The sequence below is a fragment of the Crinia signifera genome, chromosome 5, assembly GCF_055691185.1.
Source record: "Crinia signifera chromosome 5, ASM5569118v1, whole genome shotgun sequence".
Classification (NCBI taxonomy): Eukaryota; Metazoa; Chordata; class Amphibia; order Anura; family Myobatrachidae; genus Crinia; species Crinia signifera.
Window position 1 is genome coordinate 161,371,495 of NC_139221.1, and position 12,560 is coordinate 161,384,054.

The 12,560-nt window shown below is 34.7% G+C and overlaps 20 non-coding genes across 20 annotated transcripts; all 20 read right to left on the minus strand.

Moving 5' to 3' along the window:
• Window positions 1-106: 106 nt before the first annotated feature.
• On the minus strand, window positions 107-199 carry TRNAI-UAU (transfer RNA isoleucine (anticodon UAU)). The gene is given in 2 exon segments: window positions 107-142; window positions 162-199. It is a non-coding gene; the product is annotated as a tRNA-Ile (tRNA).
• Window positions 200-1,138: 939 nt separating this feature from the next.
• TRNAR-CCU (transfer RNA arginine (anticodon CCU)) lies at window positions 1,139-1,211 on the minus strand. Its single transcript has one exon. It is a non-coding gene; the product is annotated as a tRNA-Arg (tRNA).
• Window positions 1,212-1,339: 128 nt separating this feature from the next.
• Window positions 1,340-1,432, minus strand: TRNAI-UAU (transfer RNA isoleucine (anticodon UAU)). The gene is given in 2 exon segments: window positions 1,340-1,375; window positions 1,395-1,432. It is a non-coding gene; the product is annotated as a tRNA-Ile (tRNA).
• Window positions 1,433-2,371: 939 nt separating this feature from the next.
• Window positions 2,372-2,444, minus strand: TRNAR-CCU (transfer RNA arginine (anticodon CCU)). Its single transcript has one exon. It is a non-coding gene; the product is annotated as a tRNA-Arg (tRNA).
• Window positions 2,445-2,575: 131 nt separating this feature from the next.
• Window positions 2,576-2,668, minus strand: TRNAI-UAU (transfer RNA isoleucine (anticodon UAU)). The gene is given in 2 exon segments: window positions 2,576-2,611; window positions 2,631-2,668. It is a non-coding gene; the product is annotated as a tRNA-Ile (tRNA).
• A 939-nt stretch (window positions 2,669-3,607) lies between these two features.
• On the minus strand, window positions 3,608-3,680 carry TRNAR-CCU (transfer RNA arginine (anticodon CCU)). The gene has a single exon. It is a non-coding gene; the product is annotated as a tRNA-Arg (tRNA).
• Window positions 3,681-3,809: 129 nt separating this feature from the next.
• Window positions 3,810-3,902, minus strand: TRNAI-UAU (transfer RNA isoleucine (anticodon UAU)). The gene is given in 2 exon segments: window positions 3,810-3,845; window positions 3,865-3,902. It is a non-coding gene; the product is annotated as a tRNA-Ile (tRNA).
• Window positions 3,903-4,841: 939 nt separating this feature from the next.
• TRNAR-CCU (transfer RNA arginine (anticodon CCU)) lies at window positions 4,842-4,914 on the minus strand. The gene has a single exon. It is a non-coding gene; the product is annotated as a tRNA-Arg (tRNA).
• Window positions 4,915-5,043: 129 nt separating this feature from the next.
• On the minus strand, window positions 5,044-5,136 carry TRNAI-UAU (transfer RNA isoleucine (anticodon UAU)). The gene is given in 2 exon segments: window positions 5,044-5,079; window positions 5,099-5,136. It is a non-coding gene; the product is annotated as a tRNA-Ile (tRNA).
• Window positions 5,137-6,075: 939 nt separating this feature from the next.
• TRNAR-CCU (transfer RNA arginine (anticodon CCU)) lies at window positions 6,076-6,148 on the minus strand. Its single transcript has one exon. It is a non-coding gene; the product is annotated as a tRNA-Arg (tRNA).
• Window positions 6,149-6,279: 131 nt separating this feature from the next.
• Window positions 6,280-6,372, minus strand: TRNAI-UAU (transfer RNA isoleucine (anticodon UAU)). The gene is given in 2 exon segments: window positions 6,280-6,315; window positions 6,335-6,372. It is a non-coding gene; the product is annotated as a tRNA-Ile (tRNA).
• Window positions 6,373-7,311: 939 nt separating this feature from the next.
• TRNAR-CCU (transfer RNA arginine (anticodon CCU)) lies at window positions 7,312-7,384 on the minus strand. Its single transcript has one exon. It is a non-coding gene; the product is annotated as a tRNA-Arg (tRNA).
• A 128-nt stretch (window positions 7,385-7,512) lies between these two features.
• TRNAI-UAU (transfer RNA isoleucine (anticodon UAU)) lies at window positions 7,513-7,605 on the minus strand. Its single transcript is given in 2 exon segments — window positions 7,513-7,548; window positions 7,568-7,605. It is a non-coding gene; the product is annotated as a tRNA-Ile (tRNA).
• Window positions 7,606-8,748: 1,143 nt separating this feature from the next.
• TRNAI-UAU (transfer RNA isoleucine (anticodon UAU)) lies at window positions 8,749-8,841 on the minus strand. The gene is given in 2 exon segments: window positions 8,749-8,784; window positions 8,804-8,841. It is a non-coding gene; the product is annotated as a tRNA-Ile (tRNA).
• Window positions 8,842-9,780: 939 nt separating this feature from the next.
• TRNAR-CCU (transfer RNA arginine (anticodon CCU)) lies at window positions 9,781-9,853 on the minus strand. Its single transcript has one exon. It is a non-coding gene; the product is annotated as a tRNA-Arg (tRNA).
• Window positions 9,854-9,982: 129 nt separating this feature from the next.
• On the minus strand, window positions 9,983-10,075 carry TRNAI-UAU (transfer RNA isoleucine (anticodon UAU)). Its single transcript is given in 2 exon segments — window positions 9,983-10,018; window positions 10,038-10,075. It is a non-coding gene; the product is annotated as a tRNA-Ile (tRNA).
• A 939-nt stretch (window positions 10,076-11,014) lies between these two features.
• On the minus strand, window positions 11,015-11,087 carry TRNAR-CCU (transfer RNA arginine (anticodon CCU)). The gene has a single exon. It is a non-coding gene; the product is annotated as a tRNA-Arg (tRNA).
• Window positions 11,088-11,216: 129 nt separating this feature from the next.
• TRNAI-UAU (transfer RNA isoleucine (anticodon UAU)) lies at window positions 11,217-11,309 on the minus strand. Its single transcript is given in 2 exon segments — window positions 11,217-11,252; window positions 11,272-11,309. It is a non-coding gene; the product is annotated as a tRNA-Ile (tRNA).
• A 939-nt stretch (window positions 11,310-12,248) lies between these two features.
• On the minus strand, window positions 12,249-12,321 carry TRNAR-CCU (transfer RNA arginine (anticodon CCU)). The gene has a single exon. It is a non-coding gene; the product is annotated as a tRNA-Arg (tRNA).
• Window positions 12,322-12,452: 131 nt separating this feature from the next.
• On the minus strand, window positions 12,453-12,545 carry TRNAI-UAU (transfer RNA isoleucine (anticodon UAU)). The gene is given in 2 exon segments: window positions 12,453-12,488; window positions 12,508-12,545. It is a non-coding gene; the product is annotated as a tRNA-Ile (tRNA).
• Window positions 12,546-12,560: the final 15 nt, after the last annotated feature.

A 12,560-nucleotide genomic window follows, 5' to 3' on the forward strand; every position in this document is an offset into this window, starting at 1 on the left:
TCTTGGTTTACTTTTTCATAATATCCTTACATATATAAAAAATGTTCCGACAGCAGATGATCACTGACTGATGATATCATTAAAAGAAAAAAAAGCTAAATATTCCTGCTCCAGGTGAGGCTTGAACTCACAACCTCGGCATTGTTCAACAGATACTGTCTTATAAGTACCGCGCGCTGACCGATTGCGCCACTGGAGCACACAGTATGCCCTGAAAATTTGGCCTTTCACTGATAAATTTTACCATTAGTTAAAAATGTCAATACACTTATTGTCTCTGTCTCCCCATCTTGATTTAATTTATTTTTGAATTCCACTATTTTACTGCATTCAATACTTCAATAAGGTACTTGATAGAAGTTAAATGCTCAGCAAAAAGAAATGATTTGTATCGCGCATTGGTGTTATTGGCAAGATTTATGTATTCGTAGGTGTAATTTGCTAAGAAAATTCATATCTAGGTTTTACTGTATCATTTTCTCAAAATTGGAAAATAATTCATTTAATTTTTTCTAAAATTATGTTAAGATAGTAGATATAAAATGTGGCATAGGGAAAACTGAAACTAATGTGTCTTATAATGCACTATTTTAATATGTAAAGTCTTATATCATTATTGTAGTCTGATTAAAAGAATATGTTGTTTGTTGCAACTCTACCATCTACAATGACAGTAAGATGAGTGGCAGAAGAAATATGATAAAATCAAAAATACCATTCTTCCAACATGCAAGAAAGGACTTCAAGATTCCCATCAGCAATTGCCTTAGATAATGTCATATTTCAGCCACTCTGGTACTTATTTGCAAGACAAACTCTACAGAAATGTTGAGGTAAATGGAGATTTCTTGTAAGAACAAAATCACAAGCATTGAAAAAAGAATCATTTTTTGTGAAGACTAATGAGCAACAAAGGAATATGCATCCAAGATGGGTCTTTAAACCTTGGTCCTCAATTATAGAAAAACCTTTTAAGGACACTAATCCACAATCTTATCATGATAAATGTCATTTTGTAGCTACTGTGGCAACAATTAACAAGCACAACTCAACAGGACTGTTGTGCAAATCCAGCATCCAGGTGAAGCAAGGCTAAAAGAACCACCCCTAATGCTGAGATAGTTGATATAAATACAAACACCCAAGATGGGACTTGAACCCACAATCCCTGGCTTAGGAGGCCAGTGCCTTATCCATTAGGCCACTGGGGCTTACTGTCTGCTTTGCATTTCATGTTCTTGCTTTACTTTTTCATAATATCCTTACATATAAAAATGTTCCGAGAGCAGATGATCAATGACTGATGATATCATTAAAAGAAAAAAAAGCTAAAAATTCCTGCTCCAGGTGAGGCTTGAACTCACAACCTCGGCATTGCTCAACAGATACTGTCTTATAAGTACCGCGCGCTGACCGATTGCGCCACTGGAGCACACAGTATGCCCTGAAAATTTGGCCTTTCACTGATATATTTTACCATCAGTTAAAAATGTCAATACACTTATTGTCTCTGTCTCCCCATCTTGATTTAATTTCTTTTTGAATTCCACTATTTTATTGCATTCAATACTTCAATAAGGTACTTGACAGAAGTTAAATGCTCAGCATAAAGAAATGATTTGTATCGCGCATTGGTGTTATTGGCTAGATTTATGTATTCGTAGGTGTAATTTGCTAAGAAAATTCATATCTAGGTTTTACTGTATCATTTTCTCAAAATTGGAAAATAATTCATTTAATTTTTTCTAAAATGATGTTAAGATAGTAGATATAAAATGTGGCATAAGGAAAACTGACACTAATGTGTCTTATAATGCACTATTTTAATATGTAAAGTCTTATATCATTATTGTAGTCTGATTAAAAGAATATGTTGTTTGTTGCAACTCTACCATCTACAATGACAGTAAGATGAGTGGCAGAAGAAATATGATAAAATTAAAAATACCATTCTTCCAACATGCAAGAAAGGACTTCAAGATTCTCATCAGCAATTGCCTTAGATAATGTCATATTTCAGCCACTCTGCTACTTATTTGCAAGACAAACTCTACAGAAATGTTGAGGTAAATGGAGATTTCTTGTAAGAACAAAATCACAAGCATTGAAAAAAGAATCATTTTTTGTGAAGACTAATGAGCAACAAAGGAATATGCATCCAAGATGGGTCTTTAAACCTTGGTCCTCAATTATAGAAAAACCTTTTAAGGACACTAATCCACAATGTTATCATGATAAATGTCATTTTGTAGCTACTGTGGCAACAATTAACAAGCACAACTCAACACGACTGTTGTGCAAATCCAGCATCCAGGTGAAGCAAGGCTAAAAGAACCACCCCTAATGCTGAGATGGTTGATATAAATACAAATACCCCAGATGGGACTTGAACACACAATCCCTGGCTTAGGAGGCCAGTGCCTTATCCATTAGGCCACTGGGGCTTACTGTATGCTTTGCATTTCATGTTCTTGGTTTACTTTTTCATAATATCCTTACATATATAAAAAATGTTCCGACAGCAGAGGATCACTGACTGATGATATCATTAAAAGAAAAAAAAACTAATTATTCCTGCTCCAGGTGAGGCTTGAACTCACAACCTCGGCATTGCTCAACAGATACTGTCTTATAAGTACCGCGCGCTGACCGATTGCGCCACTGGAGCACACAGTATGCCCTGAAAATTTGGCCTTTCACTGATAAATTTTACCATTAGTTAAAAATGTCAATACACTTATTGTCTCTGTCTCCCCATCTTGATTTAATTTATTTTTGAATTCCACTATTTTACTGCATTCAATACTTCAATAAGGTACTTGATAGAAGTTAAATGCTCAGCAAAAAGAAATGATTTGTATCGCGCATTGGTGTTATTGGCAAGATTTATGTATTCGTAGGTGTAATTTGCTAAGAAAATTCATATCTAGGTTTTACTGTATCATTTTCTCAAAATTGGAAAATAATTCATTTAATTTTTTCTAAAATGATGTTAAGATAGTAGATATAAAATGTGGCATAAGGAAAACTGACACTAATGTGTCTTATAATGCACTATTTTAAAATGTAAAGTCTTATATCATTATTGTAGTCTGATTAAAAGAATATTTTGTTTGTTGCAACTCTACCATCTACAATGACAGTAAGATGAGTGGCAGAAGAAATATGATAAAATCAAAAATACCATTCTTCCAACATGCAAGAAAGGACTTCAAGATTCCCATCAGCAATTGCCTTAGATAATGTCATATTTCAGCCACTCTGCTACTTATTTGCAAGACAAACTCTACAGAAATGTTGAGGTAAATGGAGATTTCTTGTAAGAACAAAATCACAAGCATTGAAAAAAGAATCATTTTTTGTGAAGACTAATGAGCAACAAAGGAATATGCATCCAAGATGGGTCTTTAAACCTTGGTCCTCAATTATAGAAAAACATTTTAAGGACACTAATCCACAATGTTATCATGATAAATGTCATTTTGTAGCTACTGTGGCAACAATTAACAAGCAAAACTCAACAGGACTGTTGTGCAAATCCAGCATCCAGGTGAAGCAAGGCTAAAAGAACCACCCCTAATGCTGAGATGGTTGATATAAATACAAACACCCCAGATGGGACTTGAACCCACAATCCCTGGCTTAGGAGGCCAGTGCCTTATCCATTAGGCCACTGGGGCTTACTGTTTGCTTAACATTTTATGTTCTTGCTTTACTTTTTCATAATATCCTTAGATATAAAAAATGTTCCGAGAGTAGAAGATGAATGACTGATGATATCATTAAAAGAAAAAAAAGCTAAATATTCCTGCTCCAGGTGAGGCTTGAACTCACAACCTCGGCATTGCTCAACAGATACTATCTTATAAGTACCGCGCGCTGACCGATTGCGCCACTGGAGCACACAGTATGCCCTGAAAATTTGGCCTTTCACTGATAAATTTTACCATTAGTTAAAAATGTCAATACACTTATTGTCTCTGTCTCCCCATCTTGATTTAATTTATTTTTGAATTTCACTATTTTACTGCATTCAATACTTCAATAAGGTACTTGATAGAAGTTAAATGCTCAGCAAAAAGAAATGATTTGTATCGCGCATTGGTGTTATTGGCTAGATTTATGTATTCGTAGGTGTAATTTGCTAAGAAAATTCATATCTAGGTTTTACTGTATCATTTTCTCAAAATTGGAAAATAATTCATTTAATTTTTTCTAAAATGATGTTAAGATAGTAGATATAAAATGTGGCATAGGGAAAACTGACACTAATTTGTCTTATAATGCACTATTTTAATATGTAAAGTCTTATATCATTATTGTAGTCTGATTAAAAGAATATGTTGTTTGTTGCAACTCTACCATCTACAATGACAGTAAGATGAGTGGCAGAAGAAATATGATAAAATCAAAAATACCATTCTTCCAACATGCAAGAAAGGACTTCAAGATTCCCATCAGCAATTGCCTTAGATAATGTCATATTTCAGCCACTCTGGTACTTATTTGCAAGACAAACTCTACAGAAATGTTGAGGTAAATGGAGATTTCTTGTAAGAACAAAATCACAAGCATTGAAAAAAGAATCATTTTTTGTGAAGACTAATGAGCAACAAAGGAATATGCATCCAAGATGGGTCTTTAAACCTTGGTCCTCAATTATAGAAAAACGTTTTAAGGACACTAATCCACAATGTTATCATGATAAATGTCATTTTGTAGCTACTGTGGCAACAATTAACAAGCAAAACTCAACAGGACTGTTGTGCAAATCCAGCATCCAGGTGAAGCAAGGCTAAAAGAACCACCCCTAATGCTGAGATGGTTGATATAAATACAAACACCCCAGATGGGACTTGAACCCACAATCCCTGGCTTAGGAGGCCAGTGCCTTATCCATTAGGCCACTGGGGCTTACTGTTTGCTTAACATTTCATGTTCTTGCTTTACTTTTTCATAATATCCTTACATATAAAAAATGTTCCGAGAGCAGAAGATGAATGACTGATGATATCATTAAAAGAAAAAAAAGCTAAATATTCCTGCTCCAGGTGAGGCTTGAACTCACAACCTCGGCATTGCTCAACAGATACTGTCTTATAAGTACCGCACGCTGACCGATTGCGCCACTGGAGCACACAGTATGCCCTGAAAATTTGGCCTTTCAGTGATATATTTTACCATCAGTTAAAAATGTCAATACACTTATTGTCTCTGTCTCCCCATCTTGATTTAATTTCTTTTTGAATTCCACTATTTTACTGCATTCAATACTTCAATAAGGTACTTGACAGAAGTTAAATGCTCAGCATAAAGAAATGATTTGTATCACGCATTGGTGTTATTGGCTAGATTTATGTATTCGTAGGTGTAATTTGCTAAGAAAATTCATATCTAGGTTTTACTGTATCATTTTCTCAAAATTGGAAAATAATTAATTTAATTTTTTCTAAAATGATGTTAAGATAGTAGATATAAAATGTGGCATAAGGAAAACTGACACTAATGTGTCTTATAATGCACTATTTTAATATGTAAAGTCTTATATCATTATTGTAGTCTGATTAAAAGAATATGTTGTTTGTTGCAACTCTACCCTCTACAATGACAGTAAGATGAGTGGCAGAAGAAATATGATAAAATCAAAAATACCATTCTTCCAACATGCAAGAAAGGACTTCAAGATTCCCATCAGCAATTGCCTTAGATAATGTCATATTTCAGCCACTCTGGTACTTATTTGCAAGACAAACTCTACAGAAATGTTGAGGTAAATGGAGATTTCTTGTAAGAACAAAATCACAAGCATTGAAAAAAGAATCATTTTTTGTGAAGACTAATGAGCAACAAAGGAATATGCATCCAAGATGGGTCTTGAAACCTTGGTCCTCAATTATAGAAAAACCTTTTAAGGACACTAATCCACAATGTTATCATGATAAATGTCATTTTGTAGCTACTGTGGCAACAATTAACAAGCACAACTCAACACGACTGTTGTGCAAATCCAGCATCCAGGTGAAGCAAGGCTAAAAGAACCACCCCTAATGCTGAGATGGTTGATATAAATACAAATACCCCAGATGGGACTTGAACACACAATCCCTGGCTTAGGAGGCCAGTGCCTTATCCATTAGGCCACTGGGGCTTACTGTCTGCTTTGCATTTCATGTTCTTGGTTTACTTTTTCATAATATCCTTACATATATAAAAAATGTTCCGACAGCAGATGATCACTGACTGATGATATCATTAAAAGAAAAAAAAGCTAAATATTCCTGCTCCAGGTGAGGCTTGAACTCACAACCTCGGCATTGTTCAACAGATACTGTCTTATAAGTACCGCGCGCTGACCGATTGCGCCACTGGAGCACACAGTATGCCCTGAAAATTTGGCCTTTCACTGATAAATTTTACCATTAGTTAAAAATGTCAATACACTTATTGTCTCTGTCTCCCCATCTTGATTTAATTTATTTTTGAATTCCACTATTTTACTGCATTCAATACTTCAATAAGGTACTTGATAGAAGTTAAATGCTCAGCAAAAAGAAATGATTTGTATCGCGCATTGGTGTTATTGGCAAGATTTATGTATTCGTAGGTGTAATTTGCTAAGAAAATTCATATCTAGGTTTTACTGTATCATTTTCTCAAAATTGGAAAATAATTCATTTAATTTTTTCTAAAATTATGTTAAGATAGTAGATATAAAATGTGGCATAGGGAAAACTGAAACTAATGTGTCTTATAATGCACTATTTTAATATGTAAAGTCTTATATCATTATTGTAGTCTGATTAAAAGAATATGTTGTTTGTTGCAACTCTACCATCTACAATGACAGTAAGATGAGTGGCAGAAGAAATATGATAAAATCAAAAATACCATTCTTCCAACATGCAAGAAAGGACTTCAAGATTCCCATCAGCAATTGCCTTAGATAATGTCATATTTCAGCCACTCTGGTACTTATTTGCAAGACAAACTCTACAGAAATGTTGAGGTAAATGGAGATTTCTTGTAAGAACAAAATCACAAGCATTGAAAAAAGAATCATTTTTTGTGAAGACTAATGAGCAACAAAGGAATATGCATCCAAGATGGGTCTTTAAACCTTGGTCCTCAATTATAGAAAAACCTTTTAAGGACACTAATCCACAATCTTATCATGATAAATGTCATTTTGTAGCTACTGTGGCAACAATTAACAAGCACAACTCAACAGGACTGTTGTGCAAATCCAGCATCCAGGTGAAGCAAGGCTAAAAGAACCACCCCTAATGCTGAGATAGTTGATATAAATACAAACACCCCAGATGGGACTTGAACCCACAATCCCTGGCTTAGGAGGCCAGTGCCTTATCCATTAGGCCACTGGGGCTTACTGTCTGCTTTGCATTTCATGTTCTTGCTTTACTTTTTCATAATATCCTTACATATAAAAATGTTCCGAGAGCAGATGATCAATGACTGATGATATCATTAAAAGAAAAAAAAGCTAAAAATTCCTGCTCCAGGTGAGGCTTGAACTCACAACCTCGGCATTGCTCAACAGATACTGTCTTATAAGTACCGCGCGCTGACCGATTGCGCCACTGGAGCACACAGTATGCCCTGAAAATTTGGCCTTTCACTGATATATTTTACCATCAGTTAAAAATGTCAATACACTTATTGTCTCTGTCTCCCCATCTTGATTTAATTTCTTTTTGAATTCCACTATTTTATTGCATTCAATACTTCAATAAGGTACTTGACAGAAGTTAAATGCTCAGCATAAAGAAATGATTTGTATCGCGCATTGGTGTTATTGGCTAGATTTATGTATTCGTAGGTGTAATTTGCTAAGAAAATTCATATCTAGGTTTTACTGTATCATTTTCTCAAAATTGGAAAATAATTCATTTAATTTTTTCTAAAATGATGTTAAGATAGTAGATATAAAATGTGGCATAAGGAAAACTGACACTAATGTGTCTTATAATGCACTATTTTAATATGTAAAGTCTTATATCATTATTGTAGTCTGATTAAAAGAATATGTTGTTTGTTGCAACTCTACCATCTACAATGACAGTAAGATGAGTGGCAGAAGAAATATGATAAAATTAAAAATACCATTCTTCCAACATGCAAGAAAGGACTTCAAGATTCTCATCAGCAATTGCCTTAGATAATGTCATATTTCAGCCACTCTGCTACTTATTTGCAAGACAAACTCTACAGAAATGTTGAGGTAAATGGAGATTTCTTGTAAGAACAAAATCACAAGCATTGAAAAAAGAATCATTTTTTGTGAAGACTAATGAGCAACAAAGGAATATGCATCCAAGATGGGTCTTTAAACCTTGGTCCTCAATTATAGAAAAACCTTTTAAGGACACTAATCCACAATGTTATCATGATAAATGTCATTTTGTAGCTACTGTGGCAACAATTAACAAGCACAACTCAACACGACTGTTGTGCAAATCCAGCATCCAGGTGAAGCAAGGCTAAAAGAACCACCCCTAATGCTGAGATGGTTGATATAAATACAAATACCCCAGATGGGACTTGAACACACAATCCCTGGCTTAGGAGGCCAGTGCCTTATCCATTAGGCCACTAGGGCTTACTGTATGCTTTGCATTTCATGTTCTTGGTTTACTTTTTCATAATATCCTTACATATATAAAAAATGTTCCGACAGCAGAGGATCACTGACTGATGATATCATTAAAAGAAAAAAAAACTAATTATTCCTGCTCCAGGTGAGGCTTGAACTCACAACCTCGGCATTGCTCAACAGATACTGTCTTATAAGTACCGCGCGCTGACCGATTGCGCCACTGGAGCACACAGTATGCCCTGAAAATTTGGCCTTTCACTGATAAATTTTACCATTAGTTAAAAATGTCAATACACTTATTGTCTCTGTCTCCCCATCTTGATTTAATTTATTTTTGAATTCCACTATTTTACTGCATTCAATACTTCAATAAGGTACTTGATAGAAGTTAAATGCTCAGCAAAAAGAAATGATTTGTATCGCGCATTGGTGTTATTGGCAAGATTTATGTATTCGTAGGTGTAATTTGCTAAGAAAATTCATATCTAGGTTTTACTGTATCATTTTCTCAAAATTGGAAAATAATTCATTTAATTTTTTCTAAAATGATGTTAAGATAGTAGATATAAAATGTGGCATAAGGAAAACTGACACTAATGTGTCTTATAATGCACTATTTTAAAATGTAAAGTCTTATATCATTATTGTAGTCTGATTAAAAGAATATTTTGTTTGTTGCAACTCTACCATCTACAATGACAGTAAGATGAGTGGCAGAAGAAATATGATAAAATCAAAAATACCATTCTTCCAACATGCAAGAAAGGACTTCAAGATTCCCATCAGCAATTGCCTTAGATAATGTCATATTTCAGCCACTCTGCTACTTATTTGCAAGACAAACTCTACAGAAATGTTGAGGTAAATGGAGATTTCTTGTAAGAACAAAATCACAAGCATTGAAAAAAGAATCATTTTTTGTGAAGACTAATGAGCAACAAAGGAATATGCATCCAAGATGGGTCTTTAAACCTTGGTCCTCAATTATAGAAAAACATTTTAAGGACACTAATCCACAATGTTATCATGATAAATGTCATTTTGTAGCTACTGTGGCAACAATTAACAAGCAAAACTCAACAGGACTGTTGTGCAAATCCAGCATCCAGGTGAAGCAAGGCTAAAAGAACCACCCCTAATGCTGAGATGGTTGATATAAATACAAACACCCCAGATGGGACTTGAACCCACAATCCCTGGCTTAGGAGGCCAGTGCCTTATCCATTAGGCCACTGGGGCTTACTGTTTGCTTAACATTTTATGTTCTTGCTTTACTTTTTCATAATATCCTTACATATAAAAAATGTTCCGAGAGTAGAAGATGAATGACTGATGATATCATTAAAAGAAAAAAAAGCTAAATATTCCTGCTCCAGGTGAGGCTTGAACTCACAACCTCGGCATTGCTCAACAGATACTATCTTATAAGTACCGCGCGCTGACCGAAAGCGCCACTGGAGCACACAGTATGCCCTGAAAATTTGGCCTTTCACTGATAAATTTTACCATTAGTTAAAAATGTCAATACACTTATTGTCTCTGTCTCCCCATCTTGATTTAATTTATTTTTGAATTTCACTATTTTACTGCATTCAATACTTCAATAAGGTACTTGATAGAAGTTAAATGCTCAGCAAAAAGAAATGATTTGTATCGCGCATTGGTGTTATTGGCTAGATTTATGTATTCGTAGGTGTAATTTGCTAAGAAAATTCATATCTAGGTTTTACTGTATCATTTTCTCAAAATTGGAAAATAATTCATTTAATTTTTTCTAAAATGATGTTAAGATAGTAGATATAAAATGTGGCATAGGGAAAACTGACACTAATTTGTCTTATAATGCACTATTTTAATATGTAAAGTCTTATATCATTATTGTAGTCTGATTAAAAGAATATGTTGTTTGTTGCAACTCTACCATCTACAATGACAGTAAGATGAGTGGCAGAAGAAATATGATAAAATCAAAAATACCATTCTTCCAACATGCAAGAAAGGACTTCAAGATTCCCATCAGCAATTGCCTTAGATAATGTCATATTTCAGCCACTCTGCTACTTATTTGCAAGACAAACTCTACAGAAATGTTGAGGTAAATGGAGATTTCTTGTAAGAACAAAATCACAAGCATTGAAAAAAGAATCATTTTTTGTGAAGACTAATGAGCAACAAAGGAATATGCATCCAAGATGGGTCTTTAAACCTTGGTCCTCAATTATAGAAAAACGTTTTAAGGACACTAATCCACAATGTTATCATGATAAATGTCATTTTGTAGCTACTGTGGCAACAATTAACAAGCACAACTCAACACGACTGTTGTGCAAATCCAGCATCCAGGTGAAGCAAGGCTAAAAGAACCACCCCTAATGCTGAGATGGTTGATATAAATACAAACACCCCAGATGGGACTTGAACCCACAATCCCTGGCTTAGGAGGCCAGTGCCTTATCCATTAGGCCACTGGGGCTTACTGTCTGCTTTGCATTTCATGTTCTTGCTTTACTTTTTCATAATATCCTTACATATAAAAAATGTTCCGAGAGCAGATGATCAATGACTGATGATATCATTAAAAGAAAAAAAAGCTAAAAATTCCTGCTCCAGGTGAGGCTTGAACTCACAACCTCGGCATTGCTCAACAGATACTGTCTTATAAGTACCGCGCGCTGACCGATTGCGCCACTGGAGCACACAGTATGCCCTGAAAATTTGGCCTTTCACTGATATATTTTACCATCAGTTAAAAATGTCAATACACTTATTGTCTCTGTCTCCCCATCTTGATTTAATTTCTTTTTGAATTCCACTATTTTATTGCATTCAATACTTCAATAAGGTACTTGACAGAAGTTAAATGCTCAGCATAAAGAAATGATTTGTATCGCGCATTGGTGTTATTGGCTAGATTTATGTATTCGTAGGTGTAATTTGCTAAGAAAATTCATATCTAGGTTTTACTGTATCATTTTCTCAAAATTGGAAAATAATTCATTTAATTTTTTCTAAAATGATGTTAAGATAGTAGATATAAAATGTGGCATAAGGAAAACTGACACTAATGTGTCTTATAATGCACTATTTTAATATGTAAAGTCTTATATCATTATTGTAGTCTGATTAAAAGAATATGTTGTTTGTTGCAACTCTACCATCTACAATGACAGTAAGATGAGTGGCAGAAGAAATATGATAAAATCAAAAATACCATTCTTCCAACATGCAAGAAAGGACTTCAAGATTCCCATCAGCAATTGCCTTAGATAATGTCATATTTCAGCCACTCTGCTACTTATTTGCAAGACAAACTCTACAGAAATGTTGAGGTAAATGGAGATTTCTTGTAAGAACAAAATCACAAGCATTGAAAAAAGAATCATTTTTTGTGAAGACTAATGAGCAACAAAGGAATATGCATCCAAGATGGGTCTTTAAACCTTGGTCCTCAATTATAGAAAAACCTTTTAAGGACACTAATCCACAATGTTATCATGATAAATGTCATTTTGTAGCTACTGTGGCAACAATTAACAAGCACAACTCAACACGACTGTTGTGCAAATCCAGCATCCAGGTGAAGCAAGGCTAAAAGAACCACCCCTAATGCTGAGATGGTTGATATAAATACAAATACCCCAGATGGGACTTGAACACACAATCCCTGGCTTAGGAGGCCAGTGCCTTATCCATTAGGCCACTGGGGCTTACTGTATGCTTTGCATTTCATGTTCTTGGTTTACTTTTTCATAATATCCTTACATATATAAAAAATGTTCCGACAGCAGAGGATCACTGACTGATGATATCATTAAAAGAAAAAAAAACTAATTATTCCTGCTCCAGGTGAGGCTTGAACTCACAACCTCGGCATTGCTCAACAGATACTGTCTTATAAGTACCGCGCGCTGACCGATTGCGCCACTGGAGCACACAGTATGCCCTG